General features: G+C 44.4%; 1 protein-coding gene across 1 annotated transcript in view; it reads right to left on the minus strand.

The window, feature by feature from the left end:
• PAPPA2 (pappalysin 2) overlaps positions 1 to 18,878 on the minus strand; it is a 515,818-nt gene that overhangs the window by 263,801 nt on the left and 233,139 nt on the right. Inside the window, exons 5-6 of the mRNA XM_079106960.1 lie at positions 3,043 to 3,402; positions 279 to 384 (exon numbers count right to left, since the gene is read on the minus strand). The gene's annotated coding sequence lies outside the window, so the exon portion shown is untranslated. The remainder of the gene's footprint in view (positions 1 to 278; positions 385 to 3,042; positions 3,403 to 18,878) is intronic.

Here is an 18,878-nt window from a genome sequence, read left to right on the forward strand (position 1 = left end):
TCCTCCCAGTCTCAGAAGCCCCATTGTCACAGCAAATATTTCATATTGAAAATTCAACCATAACATAACGTACATTATATAAGTAACTTTTTGAGTTAATGCATTACCAGTAACATAAGAGAAACATAAAAGTAAATAATTTGCAATGAAATAATATAAATCTTGATTTGTGAGTAGTTGCAATATTTGCAATATTTCTACATTAGAGGACAAGTGATTTAAACAAACGTCTGAACCTACTTACCATGAATAGGTTCAGACTTAAGAGAAATACAAACCAGGTATGGTGGTGCACATCTTCAGTCCCAGATGCTTGGGAGGCTGAGGTGGGAGGACTGCTTGAGTCCAGGAGTTGGTGGTCTAACCAAGAAACATTGCAAGGCCCTGTTAAGAAAAGGTGGGAGGGTAAGGAGAGAAATAGAAAAACATTCAACCAAAAACATAAGTATTTTTTTTATGCGGTATTGACATTGTGACTCAAGGGCTAATGAAGTACATTAGTTTGTATTTGTCAAGTCAACACGACCACAAACAATTCCAAATGCTGACACAGTGCCTAACACAGGTACATGACATGAGTGACTCAAATACTATGGGCAGAATCGTCATCAATGGCCTAACTTTCCAAGATGGAGAAAAAATCTCAATAAAAATTGTGAACAAATCCAAAGATAATCTTCCTTCAATAACATGGTAGCTCAATTCTTAAAAATGTATATTTGTCATGCTAAGCATGATAAGCCAATTCCAAAAAATCAAAGAGCAAATGTTTTCTCTGATAAGTGGATGCTGATACACAACAGGGGTAAGAGGGTAAGGGAAGAACGGAGGAACTTTGGATTGTGCAGAGGGGATGAGGAGAGGCAAGGAGGCAGGGGTAGGAAAGATGGTGGAATGAGACAGACATCATTACCCTATATACACGTATGATTGCACGAATGGTGTGACTACATCATATACAACCAGAGAAGTGAAAAGTTGTACTCCTTTTGCGTACAATAAATTGAAATGCATTCTGCTATCATGTATAACTAAACAGAAGAAATAAAAAACAATGACACCCCCCCCCCCCAAATAATGCTGAAGTGACACACAATGTTCTTCAAGAAGGCACTGGATGTGCCTCACAGAGGAAATATGTATGTTAGATAAGCTTTGTGTAGTGAGCTAAATGCTAATGCACCAACAATGCAGTGCATTGATAAATAAAGAGGTAATGTTTCCAATTAATAGATGACACATCTTTGTACATGAACAGCTCTAATGCTATGAGTTAAAAAAAAAAAAAAAAAAAAAAAAAAAACAGAAAAATTTTTAGTTTCTTGAGATGACAACATTTTTAAAGTAAGATATTCAGTATTGAAGCAAGGTTGAAAGTCAAAGAAACGTATGATCATGTTAGTCAGATTCAGGAATCATTAAACTCTTCTCAAGTAGTGTTTTAGTATAAAGAAACACTGCACATAATTAATTATTTATAAATGCATATGTTAAATAATATTTTTGAACAAAATGTATATAAAATAGAATTGGTTAACAAAAATGTTGCAAACAGAAGCTCACATGAAACCTATTTCCCTTAACAGCATGGTTGATTTTTTACTAATGTAGTATTTGCAGCAACTTATAAAACATAATTGTAATAAATAATGAAAACCTAAAAAAATTAACAAAAAAATTTATATTTGAAGAGTACAAAAAATACTTTGCATAGAAGAGTTTACATCTACAACAGACTGGGTCATTATAAATGTGTTTTGCATTGACACAGATGTTAGCAGAACACTAAAGAGTCAAGCCTGAAAATGCGCTTTATGGGACTATTCATGCACTGTAGGAACATCCACTATCTCTAGAGCCTGCTCTCTGAATGCCAGTGATAACTTCAAAAATTTTCAAAATGTCTCTTGGGGAAAATATGTCCCCTGTTACAGTTTGGATGTGAGATGTCCCCCAAAAGCTCATGTGTGAGACAATACAAGAAGGTTCAGAGGAGAAATGATTGGGCTGTGAGAGTCTTAACCCAATCAGTGAATTAACCCCTCAAAAGGGATTAACTGAGTGGTAACTGAAGTGGTAAGGTGTGGCTAAAGGAGGTGGGAATTGGGGTGTGACTTTGGGGTATATTTTTGTATCTGGCAAGTGGAGACCTCTCTCTGCTTCCTGATCATCATGTGAGCCTCTTCCCTCTGCCACGCTCTTCCACCACGATGTTCTGCCTCACCTTGAGCCCGGAGGAATGGAGTCAGCTGTCTTAAGGACTGAGAACTCTGAAACCCTGAGCAGTTAAATAAATTTTTCTCCTCTATAATTGATCTTGTCAGATCTTTTAGTCACAGTGGCCAAAAGCTGACTGAAACATCCCCCATTGAGAAACACTCATCTAAAACCAAGGCCAAAATGTGCAGACCATTCTGGTTGAACACCTGTTTACATACAGATGGTCCTTGACTTACAATAGTTTGACTTGTGATCTTTTACTTTGTAATGATGTGAAAGCTACTGATAGCTTTTCGGTAGTACTCATACTTCTAATTTTGAAATTCGAACTTTTCCGGCCAGTCATATGCAGTGTGCTACTCTCTCGGTGCTGGACAGCAGCAATGAACTGCTGCTTGCAGTCAGACATACAATTGCAAGAAGAAATAATTGCTGCTTTACAGAATTCTGTATTGCTCAGAAATGACGTTGGGGAGCTCAGATGTTTTAAAAGCATTTTTTGACTTATGACATTTTCACCCAACAATGAAAGGTAAGGTTGGAACTTATTATTATCTATATATCCCCAGCTCTGAAAAAAAAAAAAAATGACAGGCTCAGTTATGGAAACATGAGACAGTTGGATGACTGGGGAGAAGAAACTATTTGAGAGAGGCAAATGACCCTTCCCTTTCCTCGTCTTCCTGGTGAAGAGCATAGAGCCCTTCCCAGCAATCTGAGATCAGAAGGGGCACACGGAGATTGGAGCACTGCTCAGGGCTGTCCAAGACCCAAGGAAAGAGAAAATACTGTTTAAATAGCAAAAAACTATCTGCTTCTCACTTCTCCTTCCAGAATCAGGTTCAGCCGAGACCACACCTGGAGGAAAGGAGTTGTGCAACTTTCCTGCCCAGCAGTAGAGTCTTGACGGTGGACAGTGGGATCCCCCAGGATGAAGAGGGGGAGCGGAGATCTGCGCCGGGGGAGGAGCGCTGTCTGGGGGCAGCAGCATTTGCTTCCAAAGGCACGAGTGTCCTCTCCATGCCTCGGCTCCTTGAGGAAAACCCATGTCACTCAGCTGGAATCTTACAGCACGTTGGACAATCCTCTTCCTGGAAGTCTTCCCTCCTCCCAGACCATGAGCTGCTTAAGTTCACGATCTCTTCTTATTCAGTCGCACGTCCCTGAAGACTTCTACAGAACCTGGACAACGAAAGGGAGCTACAATCAGTGGTCATAGAACTGCGGAGAAATAGAGCCACATGTGAGGGTCTGCTCTGCTGAGGGTGCTGTGTGTGGCTCCCACTGGTCAGGGCCACAACCTGAGTCTGTGCTTCACTCCACGTGCCTTCAACTCGCCCTTGGAAACCTCCTCACTGTCCGGGACCACATAGTTCCTTCTTCCCCAGCTCATGCCCTACACCTCACACCAACCCTGGCAGGCACACGAGGAATCTGGGCAGCTTGAGTACTCCGAAACATAACCCAGTGGGTCTTGTCTGCCTGGTAGAACCAGCACCCTGGCACTTGAACTGAAAGTGAGGAACTTACCCAAAGGGACATGAAGGCTTTCCCTAGCACCTATCAAGCTCAAATCCCAGTTCCATCCAACACTGGGTGAGCTTTAGGACCAGCCAAGACATTAGTATGTAGGTGAAAGGAAAGGGCTCAGGGCGACTGAAGTCTCCTCAAGAATCCAAGGGATAATCCATAAAGGTTATGTCAACAGCCATAATTTTAACCAAAACTCTTTAAACCTGTGAGGCCAAGCAAAAACAGACTGTAAGACTTTTTAGAACCAGAATCTCAGCTGGCCTCTTTTATGAGTCTGCCTTTCAAAGACCCGTGAATGGAGAGTTGGCAGCAGGGTTTATAGGTGGCTTGGATTTGTGAAATGCTGGCTAGTGGTGAGGTAAAGGGACTTAAGAAAGGGATTGCCTGAATCGGAATTCTGCAGAGGAAATTTGGGCCACCATGGCGGAGGGAAGATACTGAAGAACAGCACAGTGACCCAAAAGTGAGACAGGCTGTGAGCTTTGCCCCCACCTCTAAAAGCAGTCACAGGAGCTGGTTCAGAGGAAACAACCCAGTTCAGCTTCAGGAAGAAACATGTATTAGAGCACAGGGGACCAAGGCCCTGGGGGTGTCCTTACCATCAGTGTAACCTGGGGCAAATGACTCCTCCTCCTGGTCTTGATGTCCATGATACAAAATGGAGAAACGAAGAGCACTGACCTCACAGGCTGTCATGAGGATGGGATGCAAGGATGCAGGCCCGCTCCGGACACCTGGAGGGGCTCCCTCGCCCCTTCCCCCTCCAGGAGGAATGAGTGGCAAACCACAAAGGGGACGCATGGAAGAGGCGACCCTGCCACTTGTAGTGTGAAGGACAGGAGCGGAGGTGAGAAGCAGTGCGGTCCCCGAGGAGAGCCACAGTACTCCTTGAGACAGGAAATAGGCAGAATTGGGACATGTCTTCCTCAGAGCTGCAGGGTCCCCGAGGAAGGGGAGGGGAGAAGGAAGCAGAAAGGGAGGGAGGAAGGCAGCAGGCAGCAGGACTTCCTGAATGGTCAAGATTTGGTACTCGAATAGGAAGAAGGAGCCCATGAAGCCTGAGGTTAGATCATGCAGGAGTGGGTGGAGATTGAAGAATCACGGAGGTCTGAGTAGAGACTACACAGGCTACTGTGGACCAGAAGGCAGGAAGGCCCAGGTGGTATGGGTCCAGGCAGCAGGACTAGGGCCCCAGAGGTCACTGTACTAACAATGGAAGGCTCCCCTTCTAGGACAAGGCTGCTATTCTGTTTGTGCAAACCTCTCAGGTGAGTGATGGTAGATAGAGCCAGAGAGAACCGTGATTAAGGCATCTCAGGAGGTGTTGTTGTGACATTGAAGTGTTTGTCCTTCTATGCTTCAGGACATTCTATGCTTAAATCTTACCCAAATTAATTTTATTCATTGATTCATTGTTGTCAGGAAAACACACACACACACACACACACACACACACACACACACACACATACACACACACACACACACACACACCTCTCTTTCCTCAAAAAGTCACCTTCACTCTTTTCTCTTTTCAGCAAAACAGCAAGACTTGGCTACTTAAGCACTGAACATAGATAGAACATAAATGTAAGAACACAGAACCCGGTGCATGGACAAGACACAAGGTGTGTTCCGGGTCAGAACACCAATAGCTGAAGTACCAGGTCGAGTGTAGGAATTTTTAAATAAGTCAGAGTGTAGCACTGATTGAACCTCCTATATTCAGCTGACCCACTTAAAATAGATGGCAGATGAAATAGCATGAGAGTCACTAGGTCCCCAGGGAACCATTACAAAGCAGTGGATAGAGGTACAAGATGGTATAGCAGAGGTGACAACATTTGGGTCCCTGCACTTGTCTGCTGCCTGGGAGACAAACAGTGAGAGGAGCAGCCAGTGGCACCTGCTGAGTAACATTGGGGAACAGAATTGAATCTGTACCAAGAATACTCAGAGCAAAGGAGCAATCAAAGGATGGGATCATTTCTACAACATGCCTGTACCCCATCGTTAACCAGCTCCAGGAAATCTACAAAGAACGGTCTTTAGGAAACAAATCCCTTAGGGAAACATCTGCCCTACCTCCGTGCCGCTGAACACAGACAGTCTGTTACACAGGCTCAATGCTTGGGCTTCAGTATGAAATAACTGGGTTCCTCGCCTTCTTTATCATACACTTAATGCTTACCCTTGCTAAGCCTCAGGACTCATCTGCAAGATCAGGATGGTAATCGTACCTCTCTCACAGAGTTCTGGGTAGATTAGATGAGATGATATAGGAACACAGCTCAGCACAGTGTCAAAGAAGACTGCATGCAGGGTTGGGCATCCTTTCTCTTGCTGCTGTGTCCGGCCCTGGGAACAAGCCCAGGCTAACACAGAAAAGAGGTGCAAAACCCAAGTCACCCTGGCTGAGGCCATTCTGGATCAGCCAACACTAGCCAGACCACACAGGGAAGCAATCCAATCCAGATTAGGCCAGCAGAGCCGTTCAGCTCACCTGCAGCTGACCTCAGAGACAGGAACTAGTCAGCCAAGATCAACCCAGTCAGGTCAACTAACCTAAAAACTCTTGAGCTCACTCACTATGCTGTTGTGTGCTGCTGAGGTTTCTGATATGAGGTTGCTGAGTAGCATTATTGTAGCAGAGATAACTATTTATATGTTTGCTATTATTACTAACGTTGCTACTGCCATTATTTTTATTATCACTTTTATTATCATTACTTTTCAGAGGAGCACAAAAAGGCTCCCTGAGGCCTCGAGCTGTCGAAGACAGAACATCATTCTCACACCCTGTTATTTTTCCTGAAGAAAGAAAAAAAAGAAAGAAAAATAAATAAATAAAGAGGCCACAAAATGGGCAGGTGGCTGCAGCCTCGGAACTTTCTGCCTTCTTTTCCTGACAGCCGCAGCTAATGATGCTGTCATTTCTCTCGTGAGGAGGGATGCCCATGACAGTGTGGCCTCACAGGCTGTTATGATGAGTGGTTAATTAGTTTAATTAGTGAAGAACCTTCCTCCTATCAACTCAGATTCTCGCCTTATGTGTTCTCACAGGGACTTTCCAGAAAGCCAGTGTCAGGAGACCATCAATTCAAAGGCACGAGATGGAGTAAGTCCTCGGGGCTTCCTGTCTTTCCATGTGTGCTAGTCAGCTTTGTGTTGCTGTGACCAAAACACCCCAGCAAGAACAACTTAGAGGAGGGACAGTTTATTTTGGGCTCCCAGTTCCAGAGGTTTAGTCCATGGTTGGGCAAGTCCATTGGTCTGGGCCCAAGGTGAGACAGAACATCATGGTGGAAGGTGTAGCAGAGGAAAGCTGCCCACCTCATGGCAGCCAGGAAGTGGAGCAAGGGAGGGGAAGGGGTCACAAGGAAGAACAACCCTTCTGGGGCACGCACCCCCACTGCCTCCAGACGCCCTCACCTGCCTACAGTTACCGCCCAGTCAGTCAATTCAAACTAGGATGGACTGATTCCTTCTTCTCACAACCCAACCATTTCACCTATTGGCACAGGAGCTTTGAGAGATACCTCGTATCCAAACCATGCACCCTGCACATATTAACAGGCAGCATCTGCTCTGCACAGGGCACGGTACCAGGCACAGAGTGTGCAGCATCGTCTTTATGCCACACAAATATTCAAGCATAAACTAGCCGAATCCCCAATGTATGTCTGAGCAAACTGAGGCCCCCAGAAGGAATCTAAACCCTCCCGAGACCACAGTAAGCACCGCGGTTGGGATTGAGAGCTGGGTCTGTCCTATTCTGGTCTTGTGACTGGGGTGGATGCTGCCTTTCGGACCCTATGTTCTTTTGCTCAAGTTGCTTGCCTGTTGTGTCTCTGTTATCAGAGGATTAGTTTTACTGTGAGGAAAAGCAAACTCAGAAAAATGGAAGATGAAGCCGTATGAAAAATGTTTAGTTTACCACTTACGAAAATAAAATCTGGAGGTCAGCAAAACAGGGTAGGTGTGGGATTCTTAATCAGTGAGAATCTGGCCTCCCTCACTCCTGTTGCTGCACAGCTTCAGCACATGCATCTGCTTCATGGTGCAAGGGGGCTGCTTGAGCTAGAGCCATCACACCCCCACCTGCAGCCAGCAGTGTAGAAGGAAATTAAGAGGCCGGGTTCCTTTCGTTTATGGATGCTTTTTCTCATATTTTATTCTTCACTTCTTTTTTACTTCCTTCTCCGCACTTTGTGGCTAGCTAATCCACTCTTTTTCCACAAGGTTCATTGCAACCTTCTATAATCTCCCTCTGATTCTCTGATTCTCACTGGAAACTGAAGCATGAGGGATGTGATAAAGAGCAATTGGGACCTTCTTGCACCCAATTAAGTAAGACATTTAGCGGTTTGCAAGGGACTTAACTGTAATTTGAGCAGGATTCCCAGAGCAAATCATTTCCATCCCAACTATTTGCTACACCTCCCTCTTCTTCATTCTACTTTCCAAATTCCACCCCACAGAGTCACACATCCATGAGTTTGCTGTTGAATCACATGCAACCAAGTTTCAGGGACCTCAGTTTACCAGTTTGGATGGTCACGCATGAGAGAGGAGCTGACTCTGGGAGCCCATGCCACTCCCTGGGATAAATTGTCCCACCTGGATTGTTTTCTCAGACACGAACCTCTCATGCGCTCAGATTCAGGGAAGACAGTTCATGCTGAAATGGGCTTTCCTGCAGTTGATAAGCCTAAGTATAATGGTTCCCTTCTAACTGCCAACCGTCACCAGATGTCTTCATATGTGTTCATTAATTTTTTCTCTTTTTCTTATCCAATGGTGACCTGAACAAACACGATGTTCTTGCCCTATTCTAAGCAGTCAGAATGGATTCTTATCATCTGGGCATATTTTGGGTCACCATCTAGATGAGGCTCTGAGACATTATGAATGGTGGAGACTGGGAGAGAGGTCAACACTAGAACAGAACCAAGTGAGTGGGCTGGACCCAGAGGACACCCAGAAGTTAGTGAACAGCCTAGAGTCTCATATTAGAAGCCCGGAGAAAGAGGCAGGGGGCCAATGGGAACCAAATCCTGGGACAACAGGGCAGGAGTGCAAGAAAGCTCCAGAGTTCAGGAGAAAGCTGGCAGAGGTAACTCCTCTCCTCTCTGCTCCTTCCATGGGCCCAGCGCTCTAAATCAAAGCTATCCCATAGAAATGTAATGCAAGCCCTACAAACGATGTAAAATTTTCTATTAGCCATGTTTAACAAAAGTAAAAAAAAAAAAAGTGAACTAAATCTTAATAATATGTAATGTAATAATGTAATAAAATATATCATTAAAATTTTATAAAATCAAATATATATAATAATATCCTTTCGAAATATAAATCACTATTTTAAATGATTGATAGGAAACATTTTACATTCTCTTTTATGTATTAAGTCCACAAATTCTATTGTGTACTCTACACTTAGAGCTAGTCTCTGCTGGGACTAGCTGCATTTCAAGAGCTGAACAGGCACATACAGCTAGCGTGTCCTTGTGCTGGACAGCGCAGCCTAGACCCTTTCTGCTCATAGGGTGGTGCAGAGACCGGCAACCCCAGCAGCAGCCCCTGGGAACCTGATAGAATTGCCATCTCTGGGATTTCCACCAAATCAGGATCTGCACTTTAACAAGATCTTCAATGATGGGCAAGTTTGACAAGCACCACGGTAGCCAAAGGCAGAAGTCCCTCAGAAGAAGAGTTTAGGTGGCAAACATACAAAAATATAAGTTTGGCTACAGAAGCAGAAGGGAGAACGTACAAAAATCCCTCACTCCTCTGGCTGATTGCTCAAATAAAAATAATTACAATGACATCATGATTGAGCAACGATCGACACTCATCTCAGTGTCTCCTCAGCAGCCCCGGGCCTCAAAGCAATCCTGTACCCTGGGCTCAGCTGTCAAGAAATGGCTTGCGGTGATGGTGATTGTGACCTAAGTTCTTTACCAAGGCAGAAGCTCTGCACAGAGTCACAGGAAATATTTCAAGTGGATCACCGCCTGCCCCCAAATAACCCCCTCAGCAGTCTGCCAAAGGAACTAAAGTCCTCCCCATTTGACTCGTATCTTTGGACTACAGTGTTATTTCCAGAAAGCCCCTGGCAGCAGGCAAAACTCACCCCGGAGAGGGGCACCTGATGTCACTGTACCTATGTACCATATTAAGAATCTGTTTGTAAGGTGAGGAGAAAAGGAGTAGAAAACAAAAGCTTCGATAGGAAGAGGAAAAGCAAGCAGTGGTCCCAAGGGAGGACAGGGGACCTAAGGGGCCAGCAGTGAGGAAGCAGACTGACCCACTGAGCCTCCTCTAGCGGAGAGGGAGCAGGGGTGAGCAGAGAAGCTTCTACATCAGCTGGGGGTGCCCGTGAGTGTGGGTTGCAAGGTTAGGTTGGTGCTGAACATCAGAGAGGGAGGCAGAGACAGAGTGGAGATAGATCTAGGGAGCACAGAGCAATCAGGCAGGGCCACAAAGAAGGCACCGCATGGATTTGTGAGTGTCCATGTGCCTGGCGGTGGCAGAATTCCACCCCTGCTGTATCTGAAGTGAGAAGGTGATGCTGCCTTATCCCAATCTGCGTGGGTTCAGGAAGCTGGGTGGCCTTCAGGATCCTGCTCTGATTAGAGGTGAGGACCCAGGAAGGGCACGCACGTAAGATTTAACCTAGCACACATTCATTACCAGGGGCCAGAAGGAGAAGCAAACAAACACTGTTTGAGCAGGTGCCCTTTTCCGAATGAAATTGTGTGTGTTATTTTTAATATCTCTTGTCCATCTGCTTTGGTTGTTTCCTCTGGCCCAGATTGGAAGGCTCCATCGCATTACCTGGACACAGCTTTGACCATGCAGTCACCTTCGTAGAGCTGCAGGGACGTGCTTGGCTTCCCTAATACACAAACCCCAGGAAGTATAAATAGAAATGTTGCTTTTATTTGTAGACTTAATGCTTATGGGGAAGCTGGCTCAGAGGCATAAAAGCTTACCTCTTCCAATTCACTGAACTTTGAGCCCATAATTCTTACAGTTCAGAAAATTAAATAGAGGTCAGCAATTTATGCCTAAGGTACCGGAGGTAGAGAGAAGGAGCAGGGCTATTAAACCCAGCAAATGTGCTTATGTGTTTTCAATTTTCCCTTGTTGTTTCTGCCGGGGTCTTCCACAACCAAATTGCTGCTGGTTTATGGACTGAAAAACCTCGGAGTGAGAGACAGATTTTCTTTAGCACTGCTGCCAAAACATCAGGGCCAGTTCTTGAGCTCCAGGCAGCCCTGACACATGTGGTCTCTAGGGACCCAGTTCCCAAGGTACAGATGTGCTACCATTTAGCACCGAACAGGTAAATCAGGCCCAAAACGTGCCAGGGGGCAACTAGTGCTCAGTATGAACTCCAGCAAATACTAAAGAATATTTATTATATTAGCATCTTTTAAAAAAACTGATCTAGGTACTATTCACACTTCAGTGGGAAAGAAAATTCTGGAGATGAGAGTAGAGAGAAATGCTGATATTATACCCTCTAATGAAAGGTGAGATGTGAGTTGATTGTTAATCAGCAACCCCAGCACATCCCTGTAGGGACTGTCCACACATGCTCTCACTGTCCTTCATGAAGGTAGGACAGTGGCCAATTTGCTTGACAAAATTAATTGAAAGTCTAGACTCTGTGGGATAACTTGAAATGGGTAAATACCACTTCAGGAAATATCATCAGTATTCCATCCTCAGCACCTAGGATGGATTTTCAATTAGCATTGCTTGACTTTCATGATAATTCTAGGATTGTGGCCATCTTTATACCAAGCACATGACATTCTAGAAATCCTAGTGCCCAGATGGAGGCTCCTCTCAGATCCATCTTTGCACAGGACATCATATGTCTGGCAGTCTTAGCCTTTGATACAATACACTGAAAACCAATGATGGCGAACCCTAAACATCCACAGGAGCCCGCTGGACTAACTTACATCAACATCCATGCAGGGCTACTGGAAGGAGACGGAATCCAAGTTGGAACAGAATTGCTTGCCTGCTGCTAAGAACCATGTTGGTGTGAATACTCCTGTTTACATCAAAAGAGCTCCATATTTGCTTGGCAAATAATTCAATACAAATTAGAACATTCAGTTCCAGTTTGGCCTGGAGGCCTCATGTAGATGTAACTAAAACTTTGGTTGTCTTTTATGAACCACCAAAGTGACCTAAGATATTGGGCCTAATGAGATTTTCATGTGGTCATAGAATTGATTCTCCCAGTTGGAAGCAAGAAGTAAAAAATGTAAGAAACAGGGGAGAAAAAGAAAAGGAAAAAATGCACAAACTTCCTTAGCCCTGTAAAATGTTGGGTTCCAGTTCTTACTCCCTATTTTCTATGCCATTTCAACTCCAATCTCTGAGAGCACCCCATGAAATACAGGTCCCCAGTATAGAATCTTGCAATTTTTTTCAACTCATTCAAATAAAGAAATGAAGATCCAGAGACTTTAAATGACTTTTCCAAGACCACAAAGTTATTTGCTGGAAGTCTCTATTTCTCAGTCTCAGCTTCGTTCAACCACACAATTTAAGAGGAAAAGGAGAATCTTCAACAGGTTTTTTTTTTTAAAGTGATGAATGTATTTTTATTAATTTATGGAAGATGGATTGCTTTATTGTCAACTTGACAAGACTTTAAAATGAACAACACAAAAGGGTCTTCTCAAGGCACACTCTAGATTGGGGTCAGGGGGTTGCTGGGGACCAAACCTAGGACCCAGGTGCCTGCTAAGCACACTAGCACTGATTTTGATCTCATGCCTATTTACTACCTAGGTCAAGTAAACCAGGATCCCTACAGAGTGACAGGATACATTCTGTACTTCTTTCTTCTTTCTTTTTTAGTTAATGTTTTTCGTGGCTCTTGCTCTGCTCCTCACAGGTCTTCTTCTGTTGAGTATACTATATGGGGTATCATGGTTTCCTCAAAAGAAAGATGGATCCAAAGCTTTACAGGTTTCACAGCTCACAACTTAAGACATAGTTCAGGGTTTGAGGAAAGAGTAAAGTTTTCCTTTTCTTACTTGAAATAAGGATCTGCAGTCCTGGCCATCCCAAATTCCTGGGTTTCCTGATCTGTGTTCTAGGAGCAGATGGCCCACCAGCCTCTGGGAAGGGCTGAACTGTGAGCTTTATCTTCCTTTGTGGCCCATATCCCATGCCCACTTGCAAAAAAAATCAAAAAGAGAGAAGTTTCCAGAATGTGTGTGAAGTAATGCTGTTGAGGTTTTTAGTCAGTCTCAGTGCATCAAGCTTTGGAATTTCTCCAGCCCATTGGTTTTACTTCTCCTGGCTTCAAAGAAGGGATTAGAGAAGAAGCACTCTAAAGAAATGTGGCACAGATGGCAAAAATCAGGAAGGGGAAAAAAAAGAAAACCTCGGCCTCAAGAGAAAGTAAGTAGCAGCACCGATGCAGACATGCCCATAAGAAAGGCAAGTGGCCCGCCCAAAGGGTGTTTTTTTGTTTTGTTTTGTTTTGTTTTGTTTTTTTAATTCTGGTGATGGCTCACCAGAAAACGATCCACAGTATTGAAAACAAAGCTGGTCACACAATCCCATTAGGGCACCTCTGGAAGGGTTGTGTGGTAGGGAGGCAGAGGCAACTGTCGCTGAGCGCTTGCTCAAACAGCTGCTCTCTGGGGCCATAGCTGCTCTCCTTCCTACCTTCTCTCACCCCAGAGTGGGAGAAAATGCCATGCAACTTTACATAACTGACAGCCACAGCACCTCCAAGTGCGGACCTCGGTGAACTGGGCAGCCAAGAGATCAGATCCAGAGCATTCTCTGATTGTCTGCTTCCATCCTGCAAGACAGGCTGCAACAACAGAGAACCTCTGAGTGGCTTTCAAACCACAGGGAGGTGTGTTCTGACTCTTGGCTGCAGGTCAGAGATCAGCCTCTGGCTCCTGCTGAGATTTCCAGGGACACTCAGAATGAAGTGGGTTGTGGGCTGTGGGCTGTGCAGTGACATCTCTATCTTTCTACCACTGAGCTGTTTGTGACATCTCTATCCTTGTTTTTTTTTTCCTACCTGATTTTCCTAAAATACTTTTGTCCCAATTCCAAGTCACACTCTAAGGAAAAGCTAAAAACTTCTTCCTCTCCACTGCATTTCAATAAATAGTTAGAGTGCCTACTATGTGCACATTGCTGTGCTAGGTTATCTTGAAGGTTATAAAATAAAGTGAATGGCCTGTTTCCTACCCACAAGGAACCTGGACTTCAGCAAACTGAATTGAGTTATTGTGGGGAAAACTGAATGCAGAAAATATGAACTGCAGAAGATCCGAAGAAGGAAGTGTCCGGGAAGGCTTTGTGAGGGTTGGGAGGAGGACAGAACCTTGATAAGCCAAGCTGGAGGACAGGGCATTCCAGGGAGAAGTCACAGGAGAGGCAGAGGCACATGGTGGAAGTCCATGAAGCCCCCCTGCTTGGCTGGAGCTCGGGCTGCACAGGAGACACTGTGGGCTCAGAGCCTGAAAAGATAGGGTTAGGGCTCAGACCAGAGAGTCTTGAATGTCAGAGAAATTCAGACTTGAGGCAAGGGAAACTGGTGCTACGTCAATCAAATCAACAGATGAAGCAAAGAAAAAGTCGTATGAAAAAGAGTGTGTCCAGCAGTCCACCTGAATGAACAAATTATTTACCTTTTGATTCAGTGGGCCTCAAAAGTGAAATGAAACAGACCTTTGGGCCAGACAGCCCTGTTCTGTTCTACCATGATTTAGGTGTGAGCTCCTGGGCAAGTCTTGTTACGTTGTGTTCTTTTTCCAAATCTGATTAACTCTCACTCTTGCTTGAAAGCAAGAAATGTATTCTCTGTCATGTTTAGGGGTGGGGGACGGTCAGGGATTGAGTTGTACTCCACTGGAAAAATTTGAGAATTTCTGAATTGTGCAGTCCAGAAAGTGTGGGTACAGCCTCGGTTCTTCACTTCATCTTGGGCAACATGATCTTCGATGTCTGAGCCCTGCTGGTCCATTTAAATGTGGAAGGCACGTTTCCTCCATGCCAAGCCTAGCATGATTATCTCTCACTATGGATCGTCAGATATGACCGAAGAGAGTGACCAACTGTCTAGGTTTATTCGAGACTAAAGGGATTTTCAAGATGTGAAACTTTGGATTCAGTTTTTGTTTGTTTGTTATGTTACTTTCTTTTGTTTGCTTTTGGGTGCTGGGGACTGAACCCAGGGATTTGTGCATGCCTAAGCAAGCTCTCCACTACGGAGCGACATTCCCAGCCTGGGAGTGGGTTTTAAAAGTAGGAACGTCCAAGGCAAACCAGAAGGAGCAGACCACCTTGCCTGCACTCAATGTCCAAATGAGTGGCGTCACATCCACTCCTTCGGAGATCTGCCCCCACCTGGAGCTCTGTCATAGAGCTGGGAAGAGCTAGAAGGAGCTGCCAGCCTTCAATAGACTTGTTATTATCTCCCATCTATCTCTCAAATCCACTTGTACCCTTAAATCAAAATATCAGCTTGCATAGGGGTTTGTTCTGAATGCCTGGGGTTTAAAACAAAAAGTCAGAAAACAATCCCAAGTTTAAGGGAGTTCAAAAATCTGAATATACACATTTACGTATGGCCTATAGGCCATTCTACCTGTAGGTGAGAGGAAGAGGGTATGGGGTGGGGGAAGTGAAGTTCAAATTACCCTTTTATTCCTCTGAGCAATTAATCCATCATTCAGACAAAAAAAAAAAATACTCATGAGACATGTACTCTGTGACAGGTTCTGCACTGAGCACTCAGCATGCAGTGCGGGAAAAGACACATTAGACTGATATCCTGTCGTTACCCTGAAGAAAGAAGAAGGAAGGAAGGAAGGAAGGAAGGAAGGAAGGAAGGAAGGAAGGAAGGAAGGAAGGAAGGAAGGAAGGAAGGAAGGAAGGAAGGAAGGAAGGAAGGAAGGAAGGAAGGAAGGAAGGAAGGAAGGAAGGAAGGAAGGAAGGAAGGAAGGAAGGAAGGGAAAAACTGCAAAAAAAAATTTTACCCAGTTGCAAACTTTATCTAGGTGAGTCTCAATTTCCTCATCTCCAAACAGGAGATAATAGCACATACTTCATAGAGTCGTTGCAGTGTCAACTGTGATAATGCATGTAAAGCACCCTCTACTGAGCCTGCCACTCAGTTCAGGGCTCAGTATAGTCCTGGTGGCATCCTTTGGCTTTCTGGACTTGCTATTTGAAGCAGCAAACTGTTCCTCTTTGATATTTCCTTCAATTTCTGCTAAACTCTAACTGCATTTCTGAAGAGTCTTCAGATTTAAAAAGTTTTATTGCCAGATTCTTTTACATATGTTATCTCATGTTATTCCCCTTTCACAGGGGAAGAATGTCTGGCAGGATAAGCAATTAGCATAGGTCACAGATCAGAGTGTGAGAACGAACCCCAATTCTTCAACTCCAAGTTCTAAGATTTTGCCTATGCCACATCACACTCCAGTAGCTTCTTTGAAAGACCTCTCTACCCTTTGCCCACTGGTCTGGGGCTCTCAAATCACAAGCGGGCATTGCAGCTGCAGAGTCAGCTTTAGTATTCAGAGGAGACCCACTGCTGTATCAAATCACCCAGAAACTTCAGTACCTTCATTCAATAAAAGTTTTTCTCCACATAAAACTACCGAATGAGGATGCACATGACCCTCCAGAAACCAGCTTCTTCCATGGTAGTTCTCCTTCCATGTTGTTAAACTGAAGCTTAATCCTTAGGCTTGGAAGTAGAACATGAGAATCAGTTTTACCCATACCCCCTTGGCCAGAACTGGTTACATGGTCACACCTAACCGCAAGGGATGCTGGGAAATGCAGAGTAGCTGTGTGTCCATGAGGATACAATAATAGGGTTTAGTGAACATATAGAAATCATTGCTAGAGTGGACGAAAGCCCCAGAATTTAAGTAGCAGCCATCTCCTGGAGATTATACACTCTTGGAACACACCACCTACAAAATGGGGGACTCCAGAGACTGTTCTCTCTGCAGGGTTGTTGCAGAGGAATGCACACACAGAGACTTTGTAAGCCCTCAGGCAGGAGTCACCAAGGAGAGGAAGCAGCATAAAGTGAGACAAACATGGCCTCAAGTTCTCTCTCCAGGTCACTAGGCAGGTTTATAAACCCTGAGCACGGAGCTGCCTCTCAGAACATGAATAACTCATGACAATAATGGAAGATTACATGAGACTAGAACTAATTCATGATCCCCAAATAAATGGTTACCTATGTCCACTCAAGAACGAGACTGGGCACCACTAAATGTGTTGTTAGTGAAAGACCATGACATTTATTTTAACATCCCCTTCCCCTCCTTTGTGGTGTTGACTTGTATAAGCCTGTTTTCTTTGAAATACTTTCAAGAAAAAAATCTGCTAAAATATGCTAGCCACATAGCTCTCTTTCTCATGGCCTGAGTGCCAGCCCGTGGCTGCTGGTGTGGCAGCCTGACCCCAGCACTCTTGGTCACCAACACTAAGAGTTAACACATCGTAAATGTCCCCTGCCAGGGATGGGCTGCCATGCTCCCTTCAGTATTCTAGGAGGTGTGGTTGAGTCCACCAAATCCTCTCTCTGCCTGCCATTTGTTTTATGTTCATAGACAACAGTTTTGACCCACCATGACTGGGAAATTGTCTGCAAATGATGTGCTAGAAAGAAATACGTGATGAGCACTACATGCTGGATGTTCAAGGTAAGATCGAGAACAGTGCAGGAATTCTGAAAGGCAGTGGCCACGGATAAGGAAACACAGGGTAAAAGGCAGCAGGGAAGCAGAGACTGGCGGGAGCCTTTGGTGTGCTAAAGGGCCTAAAGCATCACCTGCGAAGGCACCAGGCATATGAAAGGGACTGGCTTCAGGGAATTTGGAGGGGAGAGAGGAATCACTTGCTGGTGTACAAAAGGGGGAACATAATTCCACAAATAATGCCGTAGATTTCCTTTATGACACTGATTCATTTAGCTCTCCACTTTCCAACATGGCATCAGCCTGGCTACCTGTGAGCTACGACTGTTTTATTTCTCTTACTCAATTATAAGCTCTTTCAACAAGAGATTCTATGTCTCATTCATGCTGGACTTTCTTAGGTTTCTATTAGAGTTATGCCAAAAACATTTTAAAAGTGGGTGAGTAGCCTGGGTTTGGTGGCACATGCCTGTAATCCCAGCGATTTGGGAGGCTGAGGCAGGAGGATTGTGAGTTCAAAGCCAATCTCATCAAAAGTGAGGCACTAAGCAACTCAATGAGACTTTGTCTCTAAATAAAACAGAAAACAGGGCTGGAGATGTGGCTCAGTGGTCAAGTGCCCCTGAGTTCAATCTCTGGTGGGTAGCCCCCTCCAAAAAAAAAAAGTGGGTAATACTCCATTGTGTATATGTACCACATTTTCTTTATCCATTCATCAGTTGGTATGACTTTTGCCAGTAAATGGGAGGATCTGGAGATTATCACACTAAGTGAAATAAGCCAGGCCCAAAAAGTCAAAAGTTGACTGTGTATGGAAGCTAACTCACAATAAGTGGGGGAAAGGAAGAATAGAAATTCAGTAGATCAGACAAAGGGGAATGAAGGGTAGGGAGTGGGGGATAGGGAAAAGAAAGGCAGTGGAATGAATCTGATATAATTTTCCTATGTACATATATGAATACACCACAGTGAATCCTACCATCCTGTACATCCACAAGAATGGGTCCTAATTAGAATAAGACATATTCCATTCTTGCATAATCATACCAACATAGATTCTACTGTCATGGATAACTAAAAAGAACCAATAAAAAAAGTGGGTGAATTTCTAAGTGAAACAGACCACTTGCCAACTGTAGCCTATCCTGTAGCAAATGGAAATCGTCAGGAACTCTAAGCACAGATCATGTTTGTCAGAAGCTTCCCCTGTGTCAGGGATCTCCCAGGAAGACAAGTCATGATGAGCCCAGGGAATAAGTCTTCTGCTGTGGAGAAAGGCTGGAATTTGTCACTCTCTTACCTTGGGGGATTAGAGATAGTCAGTCATCCCTGGTTCCCAGAGGGACCCTTTTCATTGTGATCAATGAAAATAATTAGGGCAAATGTAGCCCC

The sequence above is a fragment of the Sciurus vulgaris genome (assembly GCF_902686455.1).
Source record: "Sciurus vulgaris genome assembly, chromosome: 12".
NCBI classification, from domain to species: Eukaryota; Metazoa; Chordata; class Mammalia; order Rodentia; family Sciuridae; genus Sciurus; species Sciurus vulgaris.